Raw genomic sequence first — 12,575 nt, forward strand, 5'->3', positions numbered from 1 at the left:
ATTCTATCACTTTTAGGGGGTGTTTTCCCCTTTTTTTGAAAATGAGGTAATTTTTAGGCTCGCAACTTTTGATGAGTAAAACTAAACTTGATGAAACTTATATATTTGAAATGAGCATAAAAATCCGATTCTTTTGATGCATCTACTGGTGTCAAAATTTCGTTTTTTAGAGTTTCGGATACTATTGAGTCGGGTCGCTCCTTACTTACAGTTTGTTACCACTAACTGCTTGATTCTCAAGCAAGTCTATAGTCCTAATACTATCAAGATGGCTTTACTTCGAACTTGTGTACAAACTGATCATGACATGTTCTTTTCAGAACCAAAACGTGATACCAAAGAAGTGATACCAAAGAAGTAAAAAAAATAAAGCAAAATCCTAAAATAGATTGTTGCTTTATCTTAAAAGGGATTGATCCTGTAAGGGATTGATAAAATTTTTATTCTGTAAAAAGTGTCCTTAATTGGTTTGCTTTTACTGTACCGAAACTCCTATATTATTTTGTGTTTTCAGTAAAGCGCTAGTTTTTATAATCTTAAAAGCATAGAGAAACATAACTAGTTGGTTTATTTGTACTAGTTTTATTGATATGTATTAAATAGATTGTGAAGTAATAACTTTTGTCCGTTTTAAGTTTCAACTTCGCTCTTTAGTTCTCTCAGAAAAACTTCGTTTTTTAAATTAATCTTTGTTCGTTTTTTATTAAAATTTAATGTAGAAACTACACTGCCATAATCTTTTTATTTATACGGAATAACGTATGTTCGTTTTAATTTCTAATGTCACTTCTTAGTTTCAGTTGAATACTTATTTTTAATATAATTTCTAGTCACCGTTCTAGGGGAGATAAGACACCTCTAGAAAATACATCAAACAACCTTCGACAGCTAAGAAAAATTCTCTGGCTATAACATAAAGTTTATTGTCCATACTTCACGAAACAATATATGTTTTTCAGGAGCGTTTGTTTTTCGATAAGCAAAAAGCTGTTTTTACTCGGCCGACTTCGCCTGGAAAAGCCATAATGAAGACAGGGCTTTGTAAATCACCTATTGACTAGCAGAAACTAGAAGGCTACTGTAACAAAAGAGAGCTGTTTAAGGGCTCACGTAAGAGCTTATATTTATACATAATCGTTTTTATAAATTTGACTCGATAGCACATTCACACAAAATGCACTTTCGGTTGTTTCCCCAACTTTTTTAAATGAAACAAGTGCCTTTTCCAAGGAAATGACCAAAAACGGTTTTTTTTTCAAAACCTAGGCAAAAACTAAGAGCAAAAACTAAGGGGCAAGGACGTCCCTTCCCCTCAATCACCGCCGTTAGAAGTAGCATACAGGCTTCATCGCAGAGCGAAGTTTGATGGTCCAATTCAAAACTGTTGATCAATCAAGCTCAATTTTTGGTCGATTTTTAGTTGAAAAGTTTTTTGTTTTAGTTAATTTGTTTTCGCAATAATCTTTTACTTTTAAGATGAGTAGGCGATTTATGAAACTTACTAAGAGAGTCTGAAGGGGGAGTATATGTGAGGGGTTCTTAGAAACCTCCAGTTAAAGGCTTTGGACCATAATTATTACAATGGTACCGTTTTATGCTTCCAAACTCTTCCACTTCAGAAGCGGTACCAAAAATGCCGTTTTTAGTGCTATATGGCACTTTTGGATGGTAAAATTGATAAAAAAAAAACACGTAGATATGAGTAATAGGTTTAAAATCAGCCTTCCCGGGATATGCCTTAAAAAATGAGTGCATCACGTTTGTAAAAACAGTCGATTATATGAAAAGTAATCATAACAAGAGAAAAAACATGATAAAAAAAATCCAAGCTGGAATCGAACGCATGATAATCTAATTTGAAGTCCAGCGCTGTACTGACAGAACCACGCCTCTAATAATGTAATTTAATACGATAACTGCGGGACTATAGGACTTTAACTGCGGAGGTTATTAAGGAGGAGGTTATTAAGGAGGAGGTTATTAAGGAGGAAGAAATTGCAAGAGGAGCTCTTACAAACCTTCAGTTAAGGGTTTTGGACCATAATTATTACGATGATACCGTTTTATGCTTCCAAGATTTTCCACTTAAGAAAGTGGCACCAAAAATATTGTTTTCAGTGCTATATTTTACTTACGAATGATAGAATTGATAAAAAGTAAGTAGATTCGAGCAAAAGTTTTCAAATGAACCATTAGACATCACTCTAAAAAGTTCTGGTAGCCCACTAGCCCTAGCTTTTCCAGTTGAGATATGGCACCAAACGTGCCGTTTTTAGTGTTATTTGAAACTTACAGATGGTGGAATTTATAGGAAGAATGTATATATGAGCTATATTTTTTTATACGAGCTATCAAAAATCTATCTAAGATGTTTTGGTAGCCCGCTAGCCCCACCCCTCGAGAAACGGCATATAAAGTGCCTTTTTGCGTGCCATCTGGCACTTGCACAAGGCGGAATGAGCTCTTAAGCATCTCTCTGTTATGTTTTAGTAACCCGCAAGGCCTTGATAAAAGAAGAAAAAACGACGATTTTAACATGTTTTAACTTTTAGTTACTATGCACTGTAGTTAGCTCTTTACTAGGTTGCAGCTAATGCTTCAACCATGACAAAGAGTACATTGCAAATTCTCCTCAGAGACTAGTTAACATTAAAATCTGTGAAACCTAATAGACGGTGGAGTTTTTAAAAACATAGTAAATATAAGCAATGGCTTTTAATTGAGCCATCAAACATCTATCTACAATGGTGTGGTAGCCTCCTAGTGTTTCAGTAGCTTACTGATGAGCAGACGATTTATGAAACTTACTAAGGGGGCTGGGAGGGGATTGTACGGGAGGGGCACTTGTGAACCTCTAGTTAAGGATTTTGGAACATAACTATTACAATAGTACCTGTTTTGTACTTCAGAGCTTTTCCACTTAAGAAGTGGCACCAAAAATGTTGTTTTCAGTGCTATATCGCACTTACGAATGGTAAAAATGGTTAAAAAAAAACACGTATATAAAAGCAATAGCTTTCAAATGAGTAATTAAACATCACTCAGCAAGTTCTGCTAGCCTAATAGCCCCAGCTTTTCTACTTGAGAAACGACACCAAAAGTGCCGTTTTTAGTGCCATTTGGAACTTGCTGATGGTGGAATTTATATGAAAGACGTAGATATGAGCAATATCTTTTATATGAGCTATAAAGGATCTGTCTATAATGTTCTGGTTGCCTGCTAGTGCCACCCCTTGAGAAATGGCACAAAAAGTGTCATTTTAGTGCCATATGGCACTTGCAGATGGCGGAATTTATAAAAAGTACGTAGATTAGAGAAATAGCTTAATGAGCCATTAAGCATCTCTTAAGGATGTTTTGGTAGCCCACTAGGCTTGTTGAAAAAAAAGAAAGGAAAAAAAAGAAAAAACGGGAGACACATCAGTGCTACCGATGCAAAAGTGTGATTTCCCTTGTTGTTCAGGGAGGGCTTTAATTTCCCTCTACAAAGTTTTCGACCATGCTGATTCCAATGGCACACTTTTCATTTTGACTGACGCCATTTTCGAGGGGTTTGAGGCTTTTTTGAAATCAACATAAATTACTCTTCGCAACTAACTTTTGCTTTTAAGACGAACTGAAATAATATTTAACATTGATGGGTCAGTGTCAGATGGAAATTTTTTTTTACTAGGCAGTTTTTTTCAAATCACGTCTTTTAACTTTTGGTAACTATGGACTTTGGTACGCTCTTTACTAGGTTGCAGCTACCGCCGCAACCATGATATCTTGCCGGGACATGCTTTAAAAACTGAGCCTACAAAATGAATGAAAAAAAAACAACAGATACCGCTACCGATATTCCCCATACGATACGTGCGATACCAATGTGCCCAATACCGATACGCGCAATAACAATACGCCCGATACCACATACAGCCCTTCCTCAGGGACTATGGAGGGCCATATCATCATCCAAACCGTATATATTGGACCTTATATATCGGGGGGAGGGGAGCTATTTGCTCTTAAATCTTTTTGGTCACTTAAAAAGGGCACTAGCATCTTTAATTTCCCTTCGAATGAGCTGTCTAATATTTATCTATGATGTTCTGGTTATTCGCTAGCCCTGGTGAAAAAAAAAGAAAAAAAGACACATCAGTGCTACCCATGCAAAAAAGTCATTTTCCTTTGTGTTCAAGATGGGGAGCTGTAAGTATCCTTTGAAGATTTTGGATCATGCTGATTCCAATGGTGCACTTTTATTTCAATCTCACACTATTTTCAAGGGGTTTCCGGGTCTTTTTCGAAATCACCATAAATTTATTTTTATAATAAACTTTTACTTTTAAGATAAACCGAAATAATAGTTACCATTCCTGATTCAGTGTCAGATGGCGATTTTTTCTCACCAGGCAGTTTTTTGAAAACGCGTTTTTAACTTTTGATTACTATGGGCTGTGATTCGCTCTTTACTAGGTTACAGCTACTGCTGCAACCATGATGTCATTGTAAACCGAAGACTGGCAGGATCAATACAAGATACTAGCTAGGGTATATAGGAGTGCCGTCATTTGTTAAAAGCAAAGATCACCCATCTAGTAATGTCTAGAGTTAATTTAAAGCTGACATTTTGGAAGGGTAACTACCACCCGGGAAGTTCTGATATTGGTAGACTCCAGGATGAGAATTTGAGAGAATATCCAAAAACAGTTGAATTATACTTACTTAATTAGACTTAGGACTTCCCACGCCGATTTACGCATAAGGTAGCAACGATGCCTCTCCACGATGACCTCTCCAGCGTCTTCGGCCAAAGTTTATCAAGGGTTGTTCTTGAGAGCACTGCGTCTTTTTCTAGGCATCGTCCAAGCGTAGCCTTCTGTCGTCCGTGCCATTAAACTCCTGGAGGAGTCCAACACCAAACATAATGAGGAAGACCATTACTGCCCATTCTAACCATCAGTAGTAATCAACATTATACTTCTGACGAAGCTATAGCAATTTCTATGTTATTTGCGTACTGCCATAGGACTATGCTATTTGCGTACTGCCCTAGCAATTTCTATGTTATTTGCGTACTGCCATAGCAATTTCAGCATTATCCTATAGAAGCTCTTCACCTTTTCAAAGAGATTCAGAGCTTCCTCATATGACCTTCTGGATTTGCGTACTGCCCTAGGAATCTCTATGTTATTTGCGTACTGCCATAGGACCATGCTATTTGCTTGCCTGTATAGGACCATGTTATTTGCTTGCCTGTATAGGACCATGCTATTTGCTTGCCTGTATAGCAATTTCTATGTTATTCTGGACCTTGTATACACCTTTTCAAAGAGATTCAGAGCTCCCTCACATGGCCTTCTGGATTTGCGCGAAGCTATAGCAATTTCAATGTTATTCTGGACTTTGTATACACCTTTTCAAAGAGATTCAGAGCTCCCTCACATGTCCTTCTGGATTTGCGCGAAGCTATAGCAATTTCAATGTTATTCTGGACCTTGTATACACCTATTCAAAGAGATTCAGAGTTCCCTCACATGGTCTTCTGGATTTGCGCGAAGCTATAGCAATTTCTATGTTATTCTGGACCTTGTATACACCTTTTCAAAGAGATTCAGAGCTCCCTCACATGACCTTCTGGATTCTATGGAAGCTATAGCAATTTGACACCTTTCCAGTGCATGTACCTATGGATCTGGTTTGGTGGGTATATACGATAACTTGATTTGTGGTTGGGATTTGAATAAAAGAAATGGTTTTCACTACAATTCATATTAGTAAGAGAATTGAATTCAGATTCAAGTATTATCACGACCAGTATATGCCTTAGCAGATATTGACAAATGTTAATTGCCTTAACTCGAGAGTAGTTTGTTATTAAAAAAAGAACTATTTAGTTTATGGTAACTATTTAGTTTAAGAAATTAGTTTACGAGTAGAAAAATGCTTCACTACAGATAGGGCTATTGTGTTTTTCTGAACATGTGTGTTTTTTTTCTGAACTTTCTGAGGGAGGAGGGGGTAGCTATTTAGTTTAAAAAATAGTTTACGAGTAGAAAAATGCTTCACTACAGATAAGGCTACTGTGTGTTTTTTCTGAACTTTCTGAGGGAGGAGGGGGTAGCTATTTATTTTAAAAATTAGTTTAAGAGTATAGAAATGCTTCACTACAGATAAGGCTATTGTGTTTTTTTTTCTGAACTTTCTGAGGGAGGTGGGTGGGGGTAAATATTTAGTTTAAGAAATTAGTTTACGAGTAGAAAAATGCTTCACTATAGATAAGGCTATTGTGTTTTTTTGTCACAGCTACATTCTCTTGATTTTTCAAAGTTTATTTCGAATTTCTTTCATTGAAATGCAAGAGTTGGAATATTCCAGTAGTGTTTTGTCGTGGTTGAGCTTGTCACAGTTACATTCTCTTGATCTTTCAAAATTCACTTTGGTTTTATTTCATTGAAATGCAAGAGTTGGAATATTTCAGTAGTGTTTTATCATGGCTTACATTGTCGTGGTTATATTCTCTTGATTTTTCAAATCTCATTTAGAAATTCTTTTATTGAAATTAAAGCTAGAATATTTAAGTAGTGTTTCGTCAGTCTTTACCTTGCCAGAGTTACATTCTCTTATTCTTTTACACTTCATTTTGGTTTTATTTCATTGAAATGCAAGAGTTGGAATATTTCAGTAGTGTTCTGTCGTGGTTTACCTTGTCACAGAATGGTTTACCAAGTAACAGTTACATTCTCTTGATTCTTCAAAGTTAATTTTGTATTTCTTTCATTGAAATGCAAGAGTTGGAATATTTCAGTAGTGTTTTGTTGGGGTTTACCTTGTCACAGTTACATTCTCTTAATTTTTCACAGTTCATTTTGAATTTCTATCATTGAAATGCAAGAGCTGGAATATTTCAGTAGTGTTTTGTCGTCGTTTACCTTGTCACAATTACATTCTCTTAATTTTTCAAAGTTCATTTTGAATTTCTTTCCTGGAAATGCAAGAGTTGGAATATTTCAATAGTATTTTGTCGTGGTTTACCTTGTCACAGTTACATTTTCTTAATTTTTCAAAATTCATTTTAAATTTCTTTCATTTAAATGCAAGAGTTGGAATATTTCAGTAGTGTTTTGTTATGGTTTACCTTGTCAGAGTTACATTTTTCTTGATTTTTCAAAGTTCATTTCGAATTTCTTTCATTGAAATGCAAGAGTTGGAATATTTCAGCAGTGTTCTGTCGAGTTTTACCTTGTCACAGTTACATTCTCTTGATCTTTCAAAGTTCACTTTGGTTTTATTTCATTGAAATGCAAGAGTTGGAATATTTTAGTAGTGTTCTATCGTGGTTTACCGTGTCACTGGTACATTCTCTTGATTTTTCAAAGTTCATTTCGAATTTCTTTCATTGAAATGCAAGAGTTGGAATATTTCAGTAGTGTTTTGTTGTGATTTACTACATTCTCTTGATCTTTTAAAGTTCACTTTGGTTTTATTTCATTGAAATGTAAGAGTTGGAATATTTCAGTAGTGTTCTGTCGTGGTTTACCTTGTCACAGATACATTCTCTTGATTTTTCAAAGTTCATTTTGAATTTCTTTCATTGAAATGCAAGAGTTGGATTATTCCAGTAGTGTTTTGTTGTGCTTTACATTGTCACAGTTACATTCTCTTAATTTTTCAAAGTTCATTTACACACACACACAGAGATGACACACAGACAGAGAGACGAGACACACACACACACATAGAAACGACAAACACAAATATAGACGACACACACACACACAAAGAGACGACACACACACACACTTATACGAAACACACCACAAAGACAACGAGCACAGAGACACCACGCACACAGAGACAACACACACACAAAAAAACGACACACACATAGCGACGACACACGCACAGAGACGACACACACACACAGACGACAACACACAGAGAGATGACACATGCACAGAGACGACACACACACACAGAGACGACACACACACAGAGATGACACACACACACAGAGACGAAACACACATAGAGACGACACACGCACAGAGGAGACGACACACACATAGCGACGACACACGCACAGAGACGACGCACACACACACAGAGAAGACACACGTACAGACACGATACACACACACACAGACAACACACACACAGAGACGACACACAGAGACTTTATTTCATTTTTTTAAGGTTAATTTAGACGAGGTTACGTGCGCGCGTACGTAACCTCGTCTAAATTAACATTAAAAAATGAAATAAAGCTATATCAACTTTGCATATTTTATTAAACATATCCGTGAAAGCGCTGGAGGGGGGCATTCCTATCGACTTTTGGAGGATGTTTCCCCATTTTTTGATAATCAGGTAATTCTCTCAAGCTATTTTCTCAAGGACATAGATTTTGACTGGGAGCACTAATATTAAAATTTAAACAGTCAGAAACATTGGCTGTTTCTGTAAGATTAGTATAAGAAAAAAAATTGTCAAGTATAGGACTCGGGCTCACGATCCCGTATGGAGACCAGATCCTGAGTCTAGCGCCTTAACCACTCGGCCAACCTGACTTTTAAGCAATTCTTGATCATATTCATATTGTAATTCAGTTTCATTGGTAAATTTCAGAATTCAGCTAACTTTTTTCTCTTCTTTAAGAAAATTCGGAACCTCGTCTAAATTAACCTTAAAAAAAATGAAATAAAGCTGTGTCGACTTTGCATATTTTATTCAACATATCCCACAAAGCACTGGAGGGGGTGCATTCCTGTCAACTTTTGGAGGATGTTTCCTCATTTTTCAATAATTAGGCAATTTTCTCAAGCTCTTTTCTCAAGGTCATAGCTTTTGACTGACAACACTAACATCAAAACTTAAACGGTCAGAAATAGAGGCTGTTTCCAAAGATTTAGAATAAGAAAAAAAAATTGTCAGGTGTGGGACTCGAACCCACGACCCCATATGGGGACCAAATCTTAAGTCTAGCGCCTAAGCCACTCGGCCAACCTGACTTGTAAACAATTCTTGATCATATTCATATTGTAATTCAGTTTCATTGGTAAAGTTCAGAATTGAGCTTACTTTTTTCTCTTCTTTAAGAAAATTCAGAAGAGAATTTGAACATTTTGCACTTTTCTAGTTTTTTTTATTTAATCTATTAAAGGCCCTAACATTTTAGGTTCTGCATAAATCTTTTTACTTAAGTTTTTTAGTTAAATCACAAGACATTATGAAAGAAAAAAAGTACACATGAAAAAAAATTGCCAGTTTTGGGGTTCGAACCCACGACCCCGTATGGGGACCAGAGCTTGAGTCTAGCGCCATAACCACTCGGTCAACCTGACATATAAACACTTCCTTACCATATTCATATTATAATTCAGTTTCTTTCTGTGTGTGGCATCTCTTTGTGTGTTTTGTCCCTGTGTGTTTGTATTCTCTCTGTCTGTGTGTGTGCGCATGTAACCTCGTCTAAATTAACCTTAAAAAAAAATGGGTGTTGTCTACAAAACCAGTCTGGTTGAAAACGTGGAGTTTTCGTACTGGTCACTTTTTTGCAATGTGTAGGAACCAGTGGGGAATCCCCGCTCGTTTGGAAAGGTGCCAAGGAAGTGTTTGTATGTGTGATCTCTTTGTGTGTGTCGTCTCTGTGTGTTTGTCATCTCTGTGCGTGTGTCGTCTTTATGTGTAAGTCCTCACTTTGAGTGTGTCGTCTCTGTGTGTGTGTGTCGTCTCTGTGTGTGTTTGTGTAGTCTCTGAGTGTGTGTGGTCTCTCTCTCTCTCTGTGTGTTTCTGTGTTGTTTCTATACGTGTGTTTTCTAGATGTGTTTATCTTCTCTGTGTATGTGTGTCTCTTGTCTTTGTATGTTTCTAATATATCTGTGTGTGTCTTATGTCTGTGTGTGTGTGTCTTGTCCCTCCTGGTGTGTGTGTTGTCTGTGTGTGTGTGTATATTCTCTGTGCGTGTGTCGTCTCTATGTGTGTTTCATCTATGTGTGTGTGTCATCTCTGTGTTTGTCTTATGTGTGTGTGTGTGTCTCGTCTCTGTGTGTGTGTCGTCTCAGTGCGTGTGTCATCGCTATGTGTGTGTGTGTCGTCTATGTGTGTGTGTTGTCTGTGTGTGTGTGTGTCGTGTCTGTGCGTGTGTCTTATGTCTTTGTGTATGGGTGCATCGTCTGGGTGCGTGTGTCGTTGCTATGTGTTTATCGTCTCTTTGTGTTTGTCTTCTCATCTGTGATTGTGCAGACTCTATTTGTGTTTCGCTTCTGTGTGTGTGTGTCATATCTGTGTGTGTGTCGTCTCTGTGTGTGTGTGTCGTCTCTGTGCATGTGTCTTCTCTATGTGTGTTGTCGTCTCTATGTGTGTGTCGTCTCTGTGCGTGTGTCGTCCCTATGTGTATGTCGTTTTTGTGTGTGTGTGTGTGTTGTCTCTGTGTAAGTGGTGTCTGTGCTTGTTGTCTTTGTGGTGTGTTTCGTATTTGTGTGTGTGTGTGTGTGTCGTCTCTTTGTGTGTGTGTGTCGTCTCTATGTGTTTTTGTCGTTTCTATGTGTGTGTGTGTGTCTCGTCTCTCTCTGTGTGTGTCATCTCTGTGTGTGTGTGTAAATGAACTTTGGAAAATTAAGAGAATGTAACTGTGACAATGTAAAGCACAACAAAACACTACTGAAATAATCCAACTCTTGCATTTCAATTAAAGAAATTCAAAATGAACTTTAAAAAATTAAGAGAATGTAACCGTGACAAGGTAAACCACGATAAAACACTACTGAAATATTCCAACTCTTGCATTTCAATGAAATAAAACCAAAGTGAACTTTGAAAGATCAAGAGAATGTAGTAAAGCACAACAAAACACTACTGAAATATTCCAACTTGCATTTCAATGAAATAAATTCGAAATGAACTTTGAAAAATCAAGAGAATGTATCTGTGACATGGTAAACCACGATAGAACACTACTAAAATATTCCAACTCTTGCATTTCAATGAAATAAAACCAAAGTCAACTTTGAAAGATCAAGAGAACGTAAGTGTGACAAGGTAAACCACGACAGAACACTACTGAAATATTCCAACTCTTTCATTTCAATGAAAGAAATTCGAATTGAACTTTGAAAAATCAAGAAAATGTAATTGTGACAAGGTAAACCACAACAAAACCCTACTTATATAATAAAACTCAAGCATTTAAATGAAATAAATCCGAAATAAATTACTAAGAATAAAGAGAGTTTAACAGTGTCAAAGTAAACCATGAAAAGAAAATATTTATATATTCCAACTCTTGCTTTTCAACGAAAGAAATTCAAAATTAACTTTGAAAAATCAAGAGAATGTAACTGTGAAAAGGTAAACCTCAACAAAACACTACTGAAATATTACAACTCTTGCATTTCAATAAAATAAATTCAAAATGAACTTTGAAAAATCAAGATAATGTAACTGTTACATGGTAAACCATTCTGTGACACGGTAAACCACGACAGAACACTACTGAAATATTCCAACTCTTGCATTTCAATGAAATAAAACCAAAGTGAACTTTGAAAGATCAAGAGAATGTAATTGTGACAAGGTAAATCACGAGAAAATGCTACTGGAATATTCCAACTCTTGCATTTCAATGAAAGAAATTCGAAATGAACTTTGAAAAATCAAGAGAATGTATCTATGACAAGGTAAACCACGACAAAACACTACTGAAATATTCCAACTCTTGCATTTCAATGGAATAAAACCAAAGTGAATTTTGAAAGATCAAGAGAATGTAACTGTGACAAGCTAAACCACGACAAAACGCTACTGGAATATTCCAACTCTTGCATTTCAATGAAAGAAATTCGAAATTAACTTTGAAAAATCAAGAGAATGTAACTGTGACAAAAAAAAACACAATAGCCTTATCTATAGTGAAGCATTTTTCTACTCGTAAACTAATTTCTTAAACTAAATAGTTACCCCCACCCATCTCCCTCAGAAAGTTCAGAAAAAAAAACACAATAGCCTTATCGGTAGTGAAGCATTTTTCTACTCGTAAACTAATTTTTAAACTAAATATGCACCCCCTCCTCCCTCAGAAAGTTCAGAAAAACAATAGCCTTATCTGTAGTGAAGCATTTTTCTACTCGTAAACAAATTTTTAAAATAAATAGTTACCCCCTCCTCCCTCAGAAAGTTAGGAAAAAAAAAACATGTTAAGAAAAACACAAAAGCCGTATCTGTAGTGAAGCATTTTTCTACTCGTAAACTAATTTCTTAAACTAAATAGTTACCATAAACTAAATAGTTCTTTTTTTTAATAACAAACTACTCTCGAGTTAAGGCAATTAACATTTGTCAATATCTGCTAAGGCATATACTGGTCGTGATAATACTTGAATCTGAATTCAATTCTCTTACTAATATGAATTGTAGTGAAAACCATTTCTTTTATTCAAATCCCAACCACAAATCAAGTTATCGTATATACCCACCAAACCAGATCCATAGGTACATGCACTGGAAAGGTGTCAAATTGCTATAGCTTCCATAGAATCCAGAAGGTCATGTGAGGGAGCTCTGAATCTCTTTGAAAAGGTGTATACAAGGTCCAG

Source organism: Artemia sp. Qi Xiang Cuo, chromosome 19 (assembly GCF_049724085.1).
Source record: "Artemia sp. Qi Xiang Cuo chromosome 19, ASM4972408v1, whole genome shotgun sequence".
NCBI classification, from domain to species: Eukaryota; Metazoa; Arthropoda; class Branchiopoda; order Anostraca; family Artemiidae; genus Artemia; species Artemia sp. Qi Xiang Cuo.